Genomic DNA, 19,855 nt, shown 5'->3' on the forward strand with positions numbered 1-19,855 from the left:
CAGACAGGGCTCTCCCTGTCATGATTCATCAGATCATGCGCCTTGGCGAGTAGGCGAGGGCATCCTCTAGCCACATCTTGGATATAGGCACCACCGCCGAGGTCACTGCCACCCAGTTCCGACGATTAGATGAGGAGCACCACCAGACCCGCGAGATCATTGATGGTCTTTAGGAGGATCTCACGACCGCATGAGCTGAGACCAGGGAGTACAGAGAGAGACACACTGTCCTTGAGGAGAGGGTGATCAAGGCCGAGCACCGAGCGGAGGAAATGCAGACTTTCATGACTACATTCTATGGACCACAGGAGACCACACACCGCGAGTAAAGCTTATACTACTCACCTTTCTGTTATAGGCTAGGGTTTACGAGTAAGCGTTGGTGCTACTCCTTCTCGTGCGTAGGTTCGACCCTACGAATAAGTGATTACACTACTCAAGGGGTCGTTATGCTGTCAAAATTTTTGTTTTTTTAATACCTTCTTAAAGGTCAATCTATTCCAAAACCTTGGACTAATATATGTTATCAATGAAATTGGCATGCATTTTATTTCATTGGGTATTGCTATTAAATTCATAAATCGTTATATAATTGTTTACCTACAGTAATCAAATTCTATTTGTGAATTGCTTACGAGTTACAATAAAGGCGTGTATAATGCCTACATAACTGAGACATTCCATTTCGATAATGCCCGATTCATGACCATTATCGAAGACTTGCTCTCATTCCACCTTTGAAACTTTATGGTAAAAGGATGCCACCATGAAGAACCAACAGATGTGTCGACAAAACATCAAAAACCCCACCACCACTACCTCTATAGATGTACTCCTCCGTTTTCCAAGCCACAGTGACGGACGCCATGGCACAAATCAGCAGTAACGACACGAATGGGAGCGGGAATGGAAATGGCAATAGGAACGGGAATGGGACCAGCAGTTCTAATCTTGGCAAAAGCCAAGGTCACCAGTGAATATGCTCCTACAAAGAATTCATGAGCTGCAAGCCCAGAACCTATCATGACGACGATGGTGTCGTCACATTGACAAGATGGTTTGAGAAAACCAAGTCCGTATTCGAAATTGGTTCATGCCCAGATGAATACAAGGTCAAATACACAGCTTGTACCTTCGCGGACTCAGCCTTATCACGGTGGATTGGCCATTTTAAAACACTGACCCTTGTTGTGGCCAACTCCATGAGTTGGGAGGACCTGAAAATCATGATACTGGGGGAGTACTGCCAAGAAGCGAAATGTTGAAAATGGAACAAGAGTTCTGGGAGCACACCATGACGGGCTCTAATATTGCCACTTACACCACCCGGTTTAACAACTTGGCAACTCTGTGCTTCGGGATGGTCACCCCAGAAGCCAAGAAAATAGAATGCTACGTCTGGGGACTATCACCTCAGATTCTAGGAATGGTTATATCCGCTAACCTAAGCACCTACGACAGTGCCAAGCATTTGCCACAAACTCTTGTCGACCAGGTAGTCCGCCAGGGTATTATAGTTCTACGTCCGAACAACTAAAAAGGGGAGACAACAAGAATAAGATTAGAAATAAGAAAAAGGGACAACCCACTCAAGAGCCTGTCAAGAGGCAATAAACTGTGGTTGTTCATGCCGCCACCGTCCCTACTGCCCCAACACCCACTAAATAATATGTTGGGACTTAGCCAAAATGCAACAAGTGCACCTTCCATCACAATGGAGCATGCTAAGAGATGCACTGCAACAAATGCAACAAGAACGGGCACACCACCCATTTCTATAGGGCGCCAGTGCAACAAACCACCCAAGCCACTAATGTAGCAGTGAGTGATGTATGCTATAGATGTTGTGAGACGGGGCATTTCAAGAGGGAGTGCCCAAAGGAAAAGAACAAAATTGGTAGAGTGGGAAGGGTTTTGGCAATAGGGCATGGGGTGGAAATGAAGGACTCCACTGTGATTACCGGAGATAAGTTTCAAGAGCCATAAATTTGAACATCACCTTAAGCGAAAACCCAAAACACTTAATGAAACATTTAGCGTAGAAATAACATATACATAGGATGATCTCTAACCCTAAACAACCATTCCTTCCAAATCAACCTAATGTTAGTTACAATAAGAAGCTTTGACATTATCATTGGCATGGACTGGTTAAGTCCTTACCATGCCCATATATTGTGTTACGAAAAGGTTGTTCGCCAACACGAACCTCCAAATCATCTCTTGCATCAAGGCTCAAAAGTACTTACGTAAAGAGTACAATGCCTTCTTAACCCACATTGTTGATAAGAGCCAGTAAGTGAAAGACATCAAGAATATCCCAAAAGTCTGTAACTTTCCCGATGTATTTACAGAAGACCCTTCGGGAGTACCACCCATGTGCCAAGTCGAGTTTCGCATTTACTTGATTCCTGGAGCCACCCCCATAGCCAAATCACCATATCAACTAGAACGAACGGAAATGCAGGAAGTGTCCAGTCAACTGAATGAACTAATGAGCAAAGGATTCATCCAACCAAGCTTCTCACCTTGGGGTGCACCGGTCTTGTTCGTAAAGAAGAAGGATGGATCATTACGCATGTGCATTGACTATCGGGAGCTAAACAAACTCACTTTCAGGAACCATTATCCCTGATGGTATTTTATGCATAAGAACAATCCTATGTGCTCATACAAACCCTAATGCTTGGATCTAGGTTTCTTTATTGTACATGTAAAGAATCCAAGACTTATAAACCCTAAACTAGCATACATATTTCAAAATTAACATATAGAATCAGATCTAGCTGTTTACCTCTTCAATAGTGGCTTGAATCTTCTTCTCTTGAGCTTAGAGTCACAAGTGTAACTCCTCTAATGACTTACAAACACCACAAGCAAGAAGGAAACTATGAGAGAGGAGGGAGGATGCTAATTTTCGGCCTAGGGTTTCTCTTGGGAAGCATGTGGCCGAAAATTGGAGCTATGGGGCTCTATTTATACTATAGGCTACTAGGGTTTCAAGCAAAACCCTAATGGACAACTTAACCACCAAGCAACCCAAGGAACCTTCTAGAATGAGGCCTTGGATGGAAATATGATGATCCTTCATCATAATTTCGTTCCCCCTTAGTCCATTAGGTTTCCCAGCCTAAAACTCAGCTATCACACATTTGACAGTTTAAGCCCCTTTATTTAATTAATCTCTTTTAGTCACCAAATTACTTCCTAATTAATTTATGACTAATACCAATTAAATAAATATTATTTTTCCTTTATTATATTGTTCTTATAATATATTAATAAACCATAATATCCTCTCTCTCTCTCTCTCTCTCTCTCTCTCTCTCTCCTTGAATTACCTTGTCAAGTTGCTTTGGTGAAGGCAACCCAAAAGGACCATGCACAACCGGGTCAAATACATATCAATTGTAGTTACGGACATAAACGTGAATCCAACAGTCTCCCACTTGGATAAGTCTAGTAACTATATCTCACATATGACTTTAGTATCCGATTAACAATCGTAGCTCTTATACGCTTCTTTCAACTCTGAGAAAAAAAACTAGTCCTTCAGATAAGGGATCGTATAATCCTCTGTTCTAGATATCATGCTGACAATTCTTATTGTTTAGCATATCATTTCTTGATCTCTGATTTGTTTAACATAGAAATTAGTTGAACACATCAACTTTATTCTGACCGGGCCCGACACATAAGTCAAACCAAATCATCGAGTGGCCAGATATCGCTTTTATTCTCTTAGAATAAAAGGAACAGATAAACTTAGACTTATATGCTTTTATTATCTACTAGCTAAGCTATACACAATAATGCGTTTTATAACATCAAGTTACTGATGCGTTTTCACATTATCAATGCACAACCAACTAGCAAACAATAACCATATCTCTAGGTTCAAAGATTATATGATATTATCATCTTGCGATCACTCGTAATAAATGTAGTGATACCAGCAAGCGCGACTTTATTCCAATGCTCAAATCATATTCATAAGCACTCATGAACTTTGTAGCAAACCTTTGCTATGCCTATTACCTTTTAGACAATCTATAAAAAAATTCATGACAATCTTCTTTCATATCTACTTCCAACATATGAACGATTGTGGACCGTTCGAATAATCTTATTATTCAGGAAGTCAAAACATGCAAAAATTTGAAACAATAGATAAATAACCAACACAAGATAATAGCTTTACTCATAAATAACACACCTTTATTTATTCATCAAATGTCAAGTACAAATTATCTACTACATGTTTCCTATCTATCTAAACTAAACTAATATACTCCTTTAGCCCAACGCTCTTAGCGTGCTATAAGTGCTTGACCCTACTCAGTCCCTTTGTAAGGGGATTTATTGGCTTATCTTCTAACGATATCCTCTTCACAACGAGGAGTCCCTCTTCTACCCGATGTCCAATGAAATGGTATTTTTGTCGATATGTCGAGATCTACCATGATCCCTTGGTTTCTTGGTTAATACAATGCTCCCTCATTATCATAGAAAATTTCCATAGGCTCCTTTATGGATGGCACAAATCTAAGGTCTTCAATGAAGTTCTTCAACCATATAGCCTCCTTTGACGCTTCTCTAGCCGTAATATACTCAGATTCGCACGTTGAATCAACTACGGTCTCCTGCTTGGAACTTTTCCAAGTTACCGCTCCTTCGTTTAGGGTAAAGACCCAGACCGAATGCGATCGGTAATTATCATGATCCGTCTGAAAACTAGCATCACAGTACCCTCGTACCCTTAAGTCATCACTCCCACCGAGGACTAGAAACCATTCCTTGGTCCTCCGAAGATACTTAAGAATATTCTTAACTGCAATCCAATGAGTTCTACCAGGGTTCCCTTGATATCTGCTGACCATGCTCAAAGTGAAGGCCACATCAGGGAGAGTACAAGTCATAGCATACATAATCAAGCCAATTGCGAAAGCATAAGGTACTTGGCTCATATCAACTATCTCTGCCTCTTTACTCTAGCTCTGAGTCTTACTCAGCTTGGTATTGCTTTGGATTGGCAACTCCCCTTTCTTGGAATTCTCCATACTAAAACGCTTTAGTACCTTATCCAAGTATGTATCCTGACTGATTCCTATCAGTCTCTTACTCCTATTTCTTATTATCCTTATTGCTAGAATATATGCAACCTCTCTGAGGTTCTTCATAGCGAAACACTTCCCAAGCCAGGACTTGACTTCCTGCAAGGTTAGCACGTCGTTTCCTATGAGTAGTATGTCATCGACATACAATACGAGAAAGCTCACTATACTCCCACTGGCTTTGACATATACACATGACTCATCTTCACTTTGTAGAAAGCCAAACTCTTTGACTTTCTCGTCAAAACAAAGATTCCTTCTGCGAGACACTTGCTTCAATCCATAAATGGATTTCTCAAGCTTACACACTCTATTGGGATGCTTCGCATCGACAAAACCCTCTGGCTGATTCATGTAAACATCCTCAGCCAACTTCCCGTTAAGGAAAGCAGTTTTGACGTCCATCTACCATATTTCATAATCATGAAACACAGCTATTGCGAGCATCACCCTAATAGACTTTATTTTTGCAACTGGTGAGAAGGTCTCATCATAGTCAAGTCCAGGAGTTTGAGTAAAGCCCTTCATAACCAATCGCGCATTATAAGTGTGCACTTTCCCATCCATGTCTGTCTTCTTCTTGAAGATCCACTTACACTCGATTGTCTTACGACCCGGTACATTATCAACCAAATTCCAAACTAGGTTGTCGTACATGGAATGAATCTCGCTGTCCATTGCCTCTTTCCATTTAGCAAACTTCGGGCCTGCCATGGCTTCCTTGTAGCTGCTAGTTCATCCAAATTTATTAGTGTCTCATCACTAATAAACGTATCCCCTTCAGTAGTAATATGAAAACCACAAAACTGGGGTTGAACACTAACTCTACTGGATCGTCTAAGAGGTAAGGACTGGTTAATTGGTTCAATAGGAGCTTCCTCCTCAGGTTGAACGCCAATATCATAGGTTCCTTCATCACTTGACTCTTGAAGCTCTTCAAGGTCAATCTGACTCCCATTTTCTCCTTGACTTATGAGTTCTCTCTCTCTGAAAACCCCTCTCCTTGCGACAAAGACAACATTTTCACGAGGTCTATAGAAAAGATAGCCAAAAGACTTCTGTGGATAGCTGATGAAATAACATTTCTCACTACGAGGTTTGAGCTTTCCATGAGTGTCTCATCTTACGAAAACCTACCAACCCCAAACCTTGATATGTGCCAACGAGGGAGCCTTCCCTATCCACATCTTGTGAGGTGTTTTGGCAATCTTCTTGGTGGGAACTCGATTAAGGATATGGGCAGCAGTCTTTAAGGCATAAACCCAGAAAGCTATTGGTAACGAAGCCCGACTCATCATAGAACGAACCATCTCTAACAAGGTTCGATTATGTCTCTCAGTCACACCATTCAGTTGTGGTGTTCTAGGAGGCATCAATTGCGAAACAATTCCACATTCCTTCAGATAGTCATGAAATTCAAGACTTATGTACTCTCCTCCTTGATCTGATCGAAGCATCTTGATTTTCCTGCCCAACTGATTCTCCACTTCATTCTTAAACTCTTTGAACTTTTCAAAGGTTTCTGACTTGTGCTTGATTAAGTAAATATATCCATATCTGCTATAATCATCTGTAAAAGTCACGTAGAAGCGACAAGTATCCCTTGTGGTGGATCTAAAGGGTCCACACATATCTATATGTATGTGGTCCAATAAACCCTCACCCCTTTCATAAGTGCCTGTAAAGGGTGACTTAGTTATCTTCCCAAACAAACAAGACTCACACATGTCATCGTCCCTAAGGTCGAATGACTCCAAGACTCCATCCTTTTGGAGTTAGGCTATGCGTTTCTTGTTGACATGGCCAAGACGACAATTCCACAAGCATGCTTTGTCCAAACTATTAGACGAATCGATATTCAACACATCATTTCCTAAGTTGTCTACAACCAACACAGATTCATATATTCCATTACAAGACAATGCATTGAAATAAAAGACACCATTCAAATAAACATTAATAGAACCATTGCTATTATCAAATGAATATTTGAAACCTTGTCTAAACAACCCATGAAAAGAAATGATGTTTCTTGCCATATATGGAGAATAGCAACAATTATTTAAATCTATCCCTAAACCATTACTCAACACTAAGGAATAAATTTCGATCTTGGTGACATGTTACGATCTTCTGTTTCCCATGACCAAAGTTATCCTTCCATGATCCACTTCCCTACTTTCTCTTAGGCCCTGCAAATCAGAACAAATGTGGAAACCACATCCAGTATCAAGAACCCATGAATTAGCAAGTGATGAGTTATTAGATTTAATTGAATACATACCTAAAAAGGTGGGCTTTATCTTCCCATCCTTTACGTCTTGTAGATACTTAGGGCAACTTCGTTTCCAATGGCCCTTCTCGGGTAGTAATAACACTCTACCTCCTTTGGGTCAGAAGAGGGTTTGACCGAACCTGCTTTGGTCCCACTAGAAGAGGAACCATCATGGGACTTTCCATTTTGGTGGCGCTTAGAAGGCGCCTTCCTCTTCTTACCCTTCCCTTGCCCAATTGCCAACACAGGGTTTGAACCAGTAGGAGTTAATGCAATAGATTTTTCTTTGAGGTTGCTCTTAGCAGTCGTCAATAACCCTTGAAGCTTACTCAAGGAGACCTCTTCCTTATTCATGTGGTAGGTCATTATGAATTGGTTATAGCATGGAGGCAAGGAGTGGAGGATGATGTCGATAGCCAAATCCTCTTCAAACTTAACATTCAGTTTGAGAAGACGATCAACATACCTCTGCATCTTCTACAAATGAGAGGTTAGGGATTCTCCACTCCCCATCCTAGCGGTGATCATGTTAGTAATGATCTCATAGCGCTCTTGCCTCGTGCTTTGATGGTACCCGTCCAGTAAATCTTGATGCTTTTCATATGGATACATGTCCTCATAGGACTTTTGGAGTTCAAGATTCATAGTGGCCAGCATAATGCAATGAACTTTCATTGCATCACACTCATCAGCCTCAAAGGCGGCTAATTCTTCAGGAGTAGCAACATCTGGATCGATCTTTTCAAGCTTCTCATCAAGGACACATTCTTTGTCCTTGTAATGAGTGATCATGCGAATGTATCTCATCCATTCATTGAAATTCGACCAATCAAATGTCAACTTTTGACATAGGTTCATTAGTGAGAATGACCCAGATGCTTTGTTGTTGTTTGCGTTTGCGTTAGACATCTGAAATAGAAAGGAACAATGTTTTGATTAGAAATGAATCCCCAATTAAACACCCAAATGAGAAATTAAGGCTAGGATCCAACAACACTATTTACAACTTAGAAAAAGGGTGTCGTAATCTAAATGCAAATAACTTGAAGGTAATTGAATGACGATTCACTATTTTCACCATGAAAAACAAAATATATATATATATATATATATATATATATATATATATATATATATATATATTAAGTTTTAAATGTATTTGAAAACTCCTAGATCTTTTGAGATTCATTGAACTTTTCAATGTCATGTTTAAATCTCGGTATGCCATTCAAGTTTGCGACTGGGATACTGAGGATTGCAAACAAGGTGTGAATAACCATGCGAACCAACATGGTGCACTCAATGTCTCTATCACCTAATCAATGTGCCGGTTAACCACACACGCTCCATTGATCTATGATAAACATTGAGCCACCCTTTGCCACCAATGTCAATCCCATATTAGTGTGTAAGTTAACCACGCATGCTCCACTAATGTTTGACAAGTGTACAAAGTGTAATTCCATGGAGTAGCTTCATTTTCACATTTTACCCAAAACTAACTAAGATTGGGAATTTGTAAAAACATTGTAGTTACTTTATAATTTATCATTATACTTATAATGAAGAATTAAGTGCCCTATGCTATCCGTTCGGCTAACGACCCTCCACCAATCATGGAAGCGGTGGGTGAGAGTGGACACCCATTAAGCACCATTTTATAGGCAACAACCTTATACCCCCCTCCTTATAGACTGGCTTTGTGAATGAGGCCTACTAGCGATAAGACTAGCTTTATTCTTATACACATATATATTAATCTTATAATAAATAATGTATAAGGTTGAATTTCAAACTTGTAAAATTCTAAGGGTTTGAAATTTAAACAATTCAAAATTAAACTTTTAATCAAAAATTTAACTTTCAAAACTTGAGGGCAAGTTTTGAACATTTCAAAACACAAAGGATCAAATAAAAAATAATACAAATTAAACAATTAATTTTGGTGATTATGTATATTTGACCTAATTCATTTTTCTTGCAAGACAAGTTACCCAATTAATTCAAATAATTAAATTTAATCATATAAGGAATTTATTATGTAATCAATTGGTAATTATCTTTTGTTTTGGCAAGATAATCTCATAATAACAATAAAATTTGGATTTTATCATTCAAAAACAATTTAGGTAATTATCCTTCAGCAAAATAGCAAGAAATCTCGATTTTCCATCTGTCTGACTTCCCGACTCGTCGAGTTCCTTTTGGACTCGTTGAGCTCAAGAAACTCGACGAGTTCATATAGCAACTCGGCGAGTTCATCAAACAGAAGGTGAGAAAACAAATGATTTTTTTCAACATATAAATCATACAAAGCATCCATACAACAGAAACCAATCAAGGCTCTGATACCACTGATGGTAATTTATACATAACAATAATCCTATGTGCTCATACAAACCCTAATGCTTGGATTTAGGTTTCTCTATTGTACATGCAATGAATCCAAGACTTATAAACCCTAAACTAGCATACATATTTCAAAATTAACATATAGAATCAGATCTATATGTTTACCTCTTCACTAGTGGCTTGAATCTTCTTCTCTTAAGCTTAGAGTCACAAGTGTAACTCCTCTAATGGATTACAAACACCACAAGCAAGAAGGAAACTATGAGAGAGGAGGGAGGATGTTAATTTTCAGCCAATGGTTTCTCTTGGGAAGCAAGTGGCCGAAAATTGGAGCTATGGGGCTCTATTTATACTATAGGCTGCTAGGGTTTCAAGAAAAACCCTAATGGACAACTTAACCACCAAGTAGCCCAAGGAACCTTCTGGAATGAGGCCTTGGATGAAAATATGATGATCCTTCATCATAATTTCATTCTCCCTTAGTCCATTAGGTTTCCCAGCCAAAAACTCAACTATCACACATTTGACAGTTTAAGCCCCCTTATTTAATTAATCTCTTTTAGTCACCAAATTAATTCCTAATTAATTTATGACTAATACCAATTAAATAAATATGATTTCTCCTTTAATATATTATTCTTATAATATATTAATAAACCATAATATCCTCTCTCTCTCTCTCTCTCCTCTTGAATTACCTTGTCAAGTTGCTTTGGTGAAGGCAACCCAAAAGGACCATGCAGAACCGGGTCAAGTACATACGAAATGTAGTTATGGACTTAGAAACTAATCCAACAATACCTACCTCGAATTGAAGACCTTTTAATCAACTACAAGGATCAAGCTACTTCTCAAAAATCGATCTAAGGTCAGGGTACCATCAACTGCGGATTCAGGAAGGAGATATCCCTAGAACAGCCTTTAGAACTCGCTACAATCACTACGAATTTGTGGTAATTCCCTTTGGAATAACTAATGCACCGACGATGTTCAGGGACCTAATGAACCACGTATGCCGCCTGTACTTAGATAAATTTGTTATAGTATTCATTGACGACATACTAATCTATTCATGAAGTAATGACGAGCATAGCTAGCACCTTTGACAAGTGTTGGAGACATTAAGGCAGAGAAACTATATGTGAAATTCTTGAAATGCGAATTTTGGATACGAAGGGTGGACTTCTTAGGACACGTGGTCAGCAAGGAAGGGATACATGTGGATCCTTCCAAAATCATGGCAGTTGAAAACTGAGCAATACCAAGAACATTGGCAGAGATCTACCAGTTTTTATGCCTTACTAGCTACTATCAAAGGTTCATACATAATTTTTCCAAAATCGCAAAGCCACTCACTACTTTGGCTCAGAAAGGAGTGACGTTCGGCTGGGGAGTTAAACAAGAAAATGCCTTCCAAACGCTAAAACAAGCCTTATGTACTGCCTCAATCTTGTCTCTCCCAGAAGGGCAGATGATTTCGTGGTCTACTGTGATGCGTGCAAACAGGGTTTAGTTTACGTACGCATGCAATGAGTGAAGGTCATTGCCTATGGCTCGAGACAACTTAAGACCCACGGCGTCGACTACACCACTCATGACCTCAAATTAGGAGTAGTGGTATTTGCCCTAAAGACCTGTAGACACTACCTTTATGGCACAAAATGCAAAATCTTCACCGCTCATAAGAGCCTCCATCACATTCTAAATCAATAGGAGCTCAACATGAGGCAACGACGATGGGTAGAGCTACTAAATGACTACGAATGCAAAATTCATTATCATCCAGAAAAGGCCAACATAGTAGTGGATTCCGTAAGCTGAAAAGACTACTCAGGCCACCAAGTAAAATCATTGAAGGTTTGGTATGGTTATAGATTGGTGTTTCGGGCTATCGTTGGTTATCTTTAGTGAGGGTTATTAGTGGATGCGGCGTTGGTTTGAATGTCAGGTAGCATCTGCAGTCTGAGGAATGGATGATTTGGGTTCCTTTCGAGCGGGATGATCGGTGTGGAAATGTGTTTTTACGAAGGTTGCTAGTGCTAGTGGGAAGCAATCCGTGTGTAAGTGTTGGGTTTTCTGCAAAGTGGTTTTGGGAGGTCGGTTATGGCGACCGGTGGTTGATAGTCAGTGCCTTAAGTGGAGGAGAATTGGAAACTCTCCAGAGGGTCGTTAGGCTTGAGAGATTGTTTAGCTACTTGGGATTCAGCGGTATTTCTATCAGCCGGGAGCAGGCTCGTATGGGTGAGTAATAGGCATGCGGGGCGGGATATAGACCTATGGCATTGATTGTGTAGGGCCTGGGATTAGGCTGGGATCGAGTATGTATGGTGGAGATAGAGTTCGGAACCCCTAAGGGGCTAGAACAATATGTAGGGGAGGATTTCCCAGAGAGATAACTCAGAATGATGAATGCTAGTTGAGCGGTCCGGATAGACTGAAGGCCGGTAGGCGTACCAGTCAGGCCGAAGGCTCGGGGGATGGTCCAGCCAGACTGAAGTCCCCGGAGGGCGGCCAAGATTGGCTGAAGGTTTTGAGAGTGGTCCAGATTGACTAAAGACCTGGTGAGGTGGCCCAGTCATGCTAAAGACTCTATAGGTATTATCAGATCGGTTCGAGGAAATGGGTTGGGTGTGTTGTGATGTATTAGCATTATAAGGTCTGGCCCCGGGTATTGATTGTGAGTAGTGGAGGTGGTGCATGCACTCGAGGGTCCTTACGAGCAGGCTCAGGACATGTATGTCGCATGATTAGCGGTCATGCTAAGGGAATGTAAATCCACGGAAGTGGAAGTAGAAGCGCAGGGTTACGATGGGAGTGGTCCAATTATGGTCATTGAGCAGCGAGATTTCGGCAGTGGTATGGAGCACATCCGGGTTGGATGGTTGCTGAGGCTCGGCAAGAATGCATGAATGGAATTTCGGAATTCTAGATAGATTTGTTTATGTGGTAAAAATGCATCCGGAAGGGTGTTTGGAAGTGTCAACAGTGTATCGGGGTTTTCTTAACCCGAGGATACTAGAGCTAGTTTGGTGCGGGTATGAGATTGCGGTGGAGAACTCGTGAGAGGTGCTCTAAGGCTGAAGCTTGTTTCATCCTATCGGCAAGAAAGGTAAAGTTGGGTTTCGGACTTCGATGGCCGAGTCTTGGATAGCCTGGTCCGGTGAGTGCCAGGCGGAACATTGCAGGGATAGTATCGGAGAAGGGTAATCGCAGGCTTCGAGGACGAAGCCTAATTTAAGTGGGGGAGAATTGTAACACCCCGTTCTTTAAGTGTTAATTATGAGTCCCTGAGATTTAAGAGGAAAGGTAATTATGGTTCTTTTCGAGAAATGAGTTTCATCCGAGAAGGTTTCGGGCGGGTATATGTGTTAGAAGTATTGGGCTTCTCGTCGCCCTCGTATGAATGTAAGTTATTTGAGAGTGGGTTTAGATTAGACGAGTTGCGGTGCCTCAAATTTGATCATTGTTTATAGTTCTTTGTGGAATAAGAAGGAAATGGTCCCATGCATGCATGACATGCATGCATGCTTTTGATCTTGAAGTCTGGCTGGGTACGCCCAGTGTAAGCTGGACGTACGCCCAGCGTAAGTGGGTGATTGATGCGAGTTGGCCGGGGGAGTACGCCTAGCGTACCAGGGAGGTACGCCCAACGTACTCTCACAAACCCCAAACACTATTTTTAGGGTCAGCCACTATTTAAGGAACATGTTGGTTCACCCCTCAGCCTCCTTATGCTCATCTTCCACCTCAGAGAAACCCTAGATCTCGTGTTCTCTCCATATTTGAGTGTGTTTGACCTTGGAAAGCTCTTATTGGCAAAAGAAAGGCTTGAAGGAGAAAAGGGAAGTTGTCAAAGAAGAAGAAGAACGTGTGGGGCTTGTAGATCTGAAGAGATACCACCCTTTGGAGCATGTGTGAGGTATAAAGCTTCTTGGTTGACCTTAATATTGCATAGATCTATGTATTTTGAATTTTTGTCACCATTCTTGTCCCAAAAGTCCTCACCTTGTTGCATAGTTCGATTTTGTCAAGATTATATGTCCTTTCAGACCTTTGGAGAGGTCTCGAGTGATAAAAATGAGGTCCCAAGGGTTGTAGTTGTTCCATATATGAGATATATAGGTCTTAATGGATGAAGACCTTGGATTAAGAGCTTAAGGACGTCCCAAGTGATAAAGCCTGAGACTTTATGAATTCTAGTCATATTTGACCTATGGATCTGATGTTTGGGCTTAAGAGCTTAAGCCATTAAGAAGTTAGAAAGACTTAATGGATCTCGCAGTTACGCCCCGTGTAACCTTCGAGTACGCCCCACGTAGCGGGCCAGTGCCCCATTTTATTTTGGTGATCATTGCGGTACGCCCAGCATACCAAGGAGGGTACGCCCAGTGTACTCCTCCTGTGGACTTTCCTTTGGGCTTTTGAGTTGGGCCATTTGTGGGTTGTTGGTGTTTGGGCCAAGTCGGGAAATTATGAATAGAGTATTTTGGGCCCAATTAATATTATGGATATTGGATCTAGGCCCATTTGGTGAGGTGGGCCCAATTTGGTAAATTGGGCCAATGTTGGACTTTGTGTGAGATTTGGACTTTGGTCTTGGCCCGATAAGTGAAAGTATGTTTGACCTAATGCTTATGCTTGTTATGTTGGTTAGTTCGGGATTTGCGGTGAGTTGGTGGTTCGTGAGTCTGCTTCTTCCGTTCAGAGTATCGGCATTCGCGAGGTGAGTTATCCTCACTATATCGACAGGGTCTAAGGCACCAAGGTTGGCCCTTTATTGGATTGAGATTCGGATATGGTTATTATGTTATTGCTTGATATGTCTACATCCTGGTAGCTAGGATGGTATATGCTAGAGACCTGGTTAAGGTCGGTTTCCCGATATGTAGAGTGATGCTATGCTAGTGACCGGTTAGGTCGTTAACCTGGTTAGGGTAATGATATGTTATGTGATCTGCTTGATCAGTTTGTTGACTATGACTGTTATATGATTGTATGTTATGTGAACATGGTTGTTTGGACTGGAGATGGGTTGAGGCGGGTCCTGCTTTATGCTGTAGGCCAAGATACCTAGGGCGGACCGGTTGTTCTGAAGGCCCAGCGAGCGGTCCAGATAGGCTGTAGGCCCCACGAGGGCGGACCAGACGTGTCGAGGCTCGGAGAGTGGACTAGGCCGACTGAAGGCCCGATGCAGGCGGACCAGTCATACTGTAGACTCAGAGAGTGGACCAGGTGGGTTGAAGGCCCGGTGCGGGCGGACCAACCACACTGTAGACTCGAATGACATGACTAGACTCAGAGGGTGGACCCGGTGGACTGAAGGCCCGATACGGTGGACCAGTCACACAGTAGACCTGATATGCATGGCTGTTCTATATTCTGTAATGTTATGTATGCTTTTTATGCTATGGGCCGGAAGGCAATATGTTATGGGCCGGAAGGCAATATGTTTTGGACCGGAAGGTTGTAGCCTGGAAGGGCGTATATGTGGTTGGTATTTTGGGGTATCTCACTAAGCTTTCGGGCTTACAGTTGTGGTTTTATGTTTTTTTTCAGGTTCTCAGGAGACTGTGGCAAGGCAAAGGCGTGATCGTACCGCTCCCCGCGTTTATGTTTTATAATTTGAACCTGGGAATACTCTGATAATAAATGTATTGAAAACCTTTTTGTAATAACATTATTAAAATGGATTGTTTTGGAAGGTTTAAATTACGTTGAAATTTTTGGTCGTTACACGCAGCTTGAAGCTTTGAAACCTGAAAATGTTGCAAGTGAAGCCTTGGAAGGAATGGATAAAAACCTTGAGGTCAAGGATGATTAGGCATATTATCTCATGAATCGAATCTGGACACCAAAATTTGGTGGGTACAGAGATGTTGTCATGAACGAGGCTCACATGACCAAATACTCATTCATCCAGGTTCATACAAGATGTATCTGGACCTCAAGAAACTTTATTGGTGGCAAACCATGAAGGCAAAAATAGCTACATATGTGGACAAGTGCCTGATTTGCGCCAAGGTCAATGTAGAATGCCAAAGGCCCCCGGGTTTGCTACAACAACCAGACATACCTGTGTGGAAGTGGGAGAGGATAACCATGGACTTCATAACCAAGTTACCCAAGACGACGGACGGACTTGACACCATATGGGTGATCATCGATAGATTAACCAAATCTGCACATTTCCTGCCAATAAAAGAGATAGACAAAATGGAAAAACTAACAAGGGTGTACATTAAGGAGATTGTGCGATTACATGGTGTGCCAATATCCATAATCTCTTACAGAGATAGTGGATTTATCTCACGGTTTTGGAAATCACTAAAAAAGTCCTAGGGAACCAGACTCGACATGTGTACAACCCATTACCCTAAAATCGACGGGTATAGCGAGAGAACCATTCAGATGCTAGAAGACATGTTGAGAGTTTGTTTGATAGACTTTTGTAAAGCTTGGGATACCCATTTACCGCTTATCAAATTCTCATACAATAATATTTATCACGCTAGGCTGCTCCGTTCGAAGCCCGCTATGTGCACAAGTGTTGGTCACCTCGGTGCTTGGCTGAGGTGAGTGATACGCAGGTAGAAAAGGGACAAATACCTAATAGAACACTCACCGGCACTGAGATCATACGGGAAACTACAGAGAAGATCGTTCAGATCCGTGAACGACTAAAGGAATCCCGGGATCGACAAAAGAGTTATGCGGATAAATGACACAAACCCTTGGAATTCCAGGTTAGTGACTGTGTACTGTTGAAGGTCTCACCTTGGAAGGGAATGATACATTTTGGAAAATGCAGGAAACTGAATCAAAGGTATATCGGGTTGTTCGAGATCCTTACCAGGATTGGCCCAGTAGCTTACAAACTCCGACTACCGCAAGAACTCAGTAACATATACCCTACCTTCCATGAATCAAACTTGAAGAGTGCATGTTCGATGAGAATGTCATCATTCCTTGACAAAATTGATGTAAATGAGAGTCTTCACTTCGTCGAGGAACCTGTGGATATCATGGACAGGGATGTCCAAAGAACAAAACAAAGCAGCATACCCATAGTGAAGGTCCGTTGGAATTCCAAGCGAGCGCCCGAATTCACTAGGGAACGGGAGGACTAAATGAAACATAAATACCTAAATCTTTTCCCTAGCTCGTGAGAAACTTCCCAAGGTGCAAATTTCGGGACGAAATTCCTTCTAATAGGAGATGATGTAACAATTGTCAATTTTGGGTCAAATAAAGTCAACAAGTCAACCAAGTCAATTCGACTAGTATTAGGATTTTAGGATAAGCGTTATGTTCCTAACGTTCCTAATGTACAACTTATGAACATTAATATAAAGTACATCGCTTTTCATCAATTATTGAATAACAATCCTACTTAGGATTAACAATGCGAATATTCGATAATTCAAGTACGTATTATTTTGGTATAAATAATGTTCATAAAACCATGTGAAAATATTTTTGATGATATTATGGTTTGTGATAATTTGAAATTTTTATGATACAAAATTTAGTAATTTATTATTTTACCACACTTTTTTTATAAAATTATCATTTCTTTTATAAAAAAAGGCCAACACTTTTATTTAAAAAACCACTAATAAATACAAGAGTTGACTTTTCCATAACTTGTATCATCATTTCCAACAAATTTTTGACAAATTCACTTTCATGCATGCCATGCCACACCACCCCACCCCACCCACTCCCTCTCCCATCTCTTTTTAAACTTGGACAAAGAGGCCCTCACCCACACCATCATCTTTATTTTCATCTCTTTCTCTCAAGAAAAAGATCCAATCCTCCATATCTTGTTCCCTCCAAGTTGGTTCTTAAGATTTTGGTAAGTGTTTCCTCCATAATCTAGTGTTTCTACTCACTAATATACTAGTTTCAATCCTTTCACACACATTATCAAGTGTTATTATCCATAGGGTTTCCAAATCTCCAAGTGTTCTTCAACCATCTTCAAGTGTTCTAAGCTTGAGGATCTTCATTTTCATCACCTTTTCCAACCACAAACACACTCAAGGTGAGTTCATACCCCTTATTTTCAAGATTTTCATGTTTTAGGGGGGGTGGGGAATACAAGCAAGCTTTGTGTAACAACTCAAGTTGTTATGCATGCATCATCTCTATGTTGTGTATGAAATATTATTTCCATAAAATGTGGTATTTCCTAATTACTTGAACATTTATATGTGGTATGTTGGTTTAAAATGCAAAACTAAGAATAACAAGTATAAACATGTTATATGTCTTTAAAGAAAAAGTATAATCACAAAAATATAAAGATTAGAGTTTTTATGAAACAATATATGGCTTTTCTTGCAAAAATGGTTATAACCTAGTTATTACACCATTTTTATGTGATATAAACTAAAAAAAATGTCATTTGGGTCATATATGTTGAAGCTAGTCAAAAATATCAAAGATTTAGTTTTACAAAAAGAAAACTTAAAAATCTGTTATTTTATGTAAAAGTGGGTTTTCGAGCAAAAAAGGTCAAAACCAGGTTAAAACACCATTTTTGTGGGTATTAACCAAAAATATGTTGTTTGGTACACATAAAGTTAACTCGACTTAATTACTCCAAACGGGTAAAGTAAGTTTTATAATATGTTATATTTGACTATTTATCGATTAATGTCGTCAACAAGGCAAAAACTAGAAAAATGACTATGTTATAGTAAATGTTCTTATATTTGTGTTAGATAATCATTTAAAACATCTAAACATGTTAACTTATATATATATATATATATATATATATATATATATATATATATATATATATATATATATATATATATATATATATATATATATATATATATATATATATGGACACAAAAAGACATTTGTAATAAACTACAATATGTATAGTTTATGGTTATTTACACTACTTATACCGTTTTGTGATACAATACAAATATGTATTTAAAGGTACAATTATTTTACACTATGTATTTACTTTGGAAAGACAATATTTCCACTTGTAAAAGGGTGTTCATTACACTATACGTAAACCAGTTGATACAATTTTGTAAGACATAGTCTTCACCGTACCTACCAGAATACACACTAAAATCTTGAATTACAATTAGCATAACCCTTATATATTTAATCATCGCTTTTGGTGAGAAGGTCTCATCATAGTCAACTCCATGAGTTTGAGTAAAGCCCTTCACAACTAGTCGCGCCTTATGTGTGTGTACTTTTTCATCCATGTCGGTTTTCTTCTTGAAGATCCATTTGCACCCGAATGTCATACGACCCGGTACTTTGTCAACCAAGTTCCAAACTTGATTGTCATACATGGACTGAATCTCGCTATCCATAGCCTCTTTCCATTTTGCAGACTCGGAGCATGCCATGGTTTCCTTGTAGTTGTTAGGTTCATCCATATTAACTAGTGTGCTATCACTGATAAATGTATCACCTTCATCTGTTATATGAAAAACATACAACACAGGTGGAACACTAACTCTACCGGAATGCCTGAGAGGTACGAACTTGTCAATTGGTTCAATCGGAGTTTCTTCCTCGGGTTTAGTGCTAGTGTTTGAGGTTCCTTTACCACTTGACTCTTGAAGATCTTAAAGGTCAATTTGCCTCCTACTGTCCCCTTGGCATATCAGTTCTCTCTCATGAAAGACTCCTCTCCTCGCGACGAAGAAAACATCGTCACTCGGTCTGTAGAAGAGATATCCAAAGACCTTCTGTGGGTAGCCGATGAAAATACTGTTGGATTAGTGTCTAAGTCCATAACTATTTTGGTATGTACTTGACCCGATGGTGCATGTCCTTTTGGGTTGCCTTCACCAAAGCAACTTGAGAGGATGAATTATGGAGAGAAAGGATTAATTATGATTTATTAATATATTATGAGAATAATATATTAAAGGAGAAATCATATTGTTTAATTAATATTAGTCAAGAATTAATTGGTAATTAGTTTTGTGGCTAAAAGAGATTAAATAAACTTAAGGGACTGGAACTGTAATTATAAGATAATTGCATTTGGGCTATGGATCACCTTGGAATATTAGGTTGGACGAATTTTATGGGGAAACCCATTAGAAATCGTCCATGGGTT

Source organism: Lactuca saligna, chromosome 1, assembly GCF_052625555.1.
Source record: "Lactuca saligna cultivar CGN05327 chromosome 1, ASM5262555v1, whole genome shotgun sequence".
In the NCBI taxonomy this organism is placed as follows: Eukaryota; Viridiplantae; Streptophyta; class Magnoliopsida; order Asterales; family Asteraceae; genus Lactuca; species Lactuca saligna.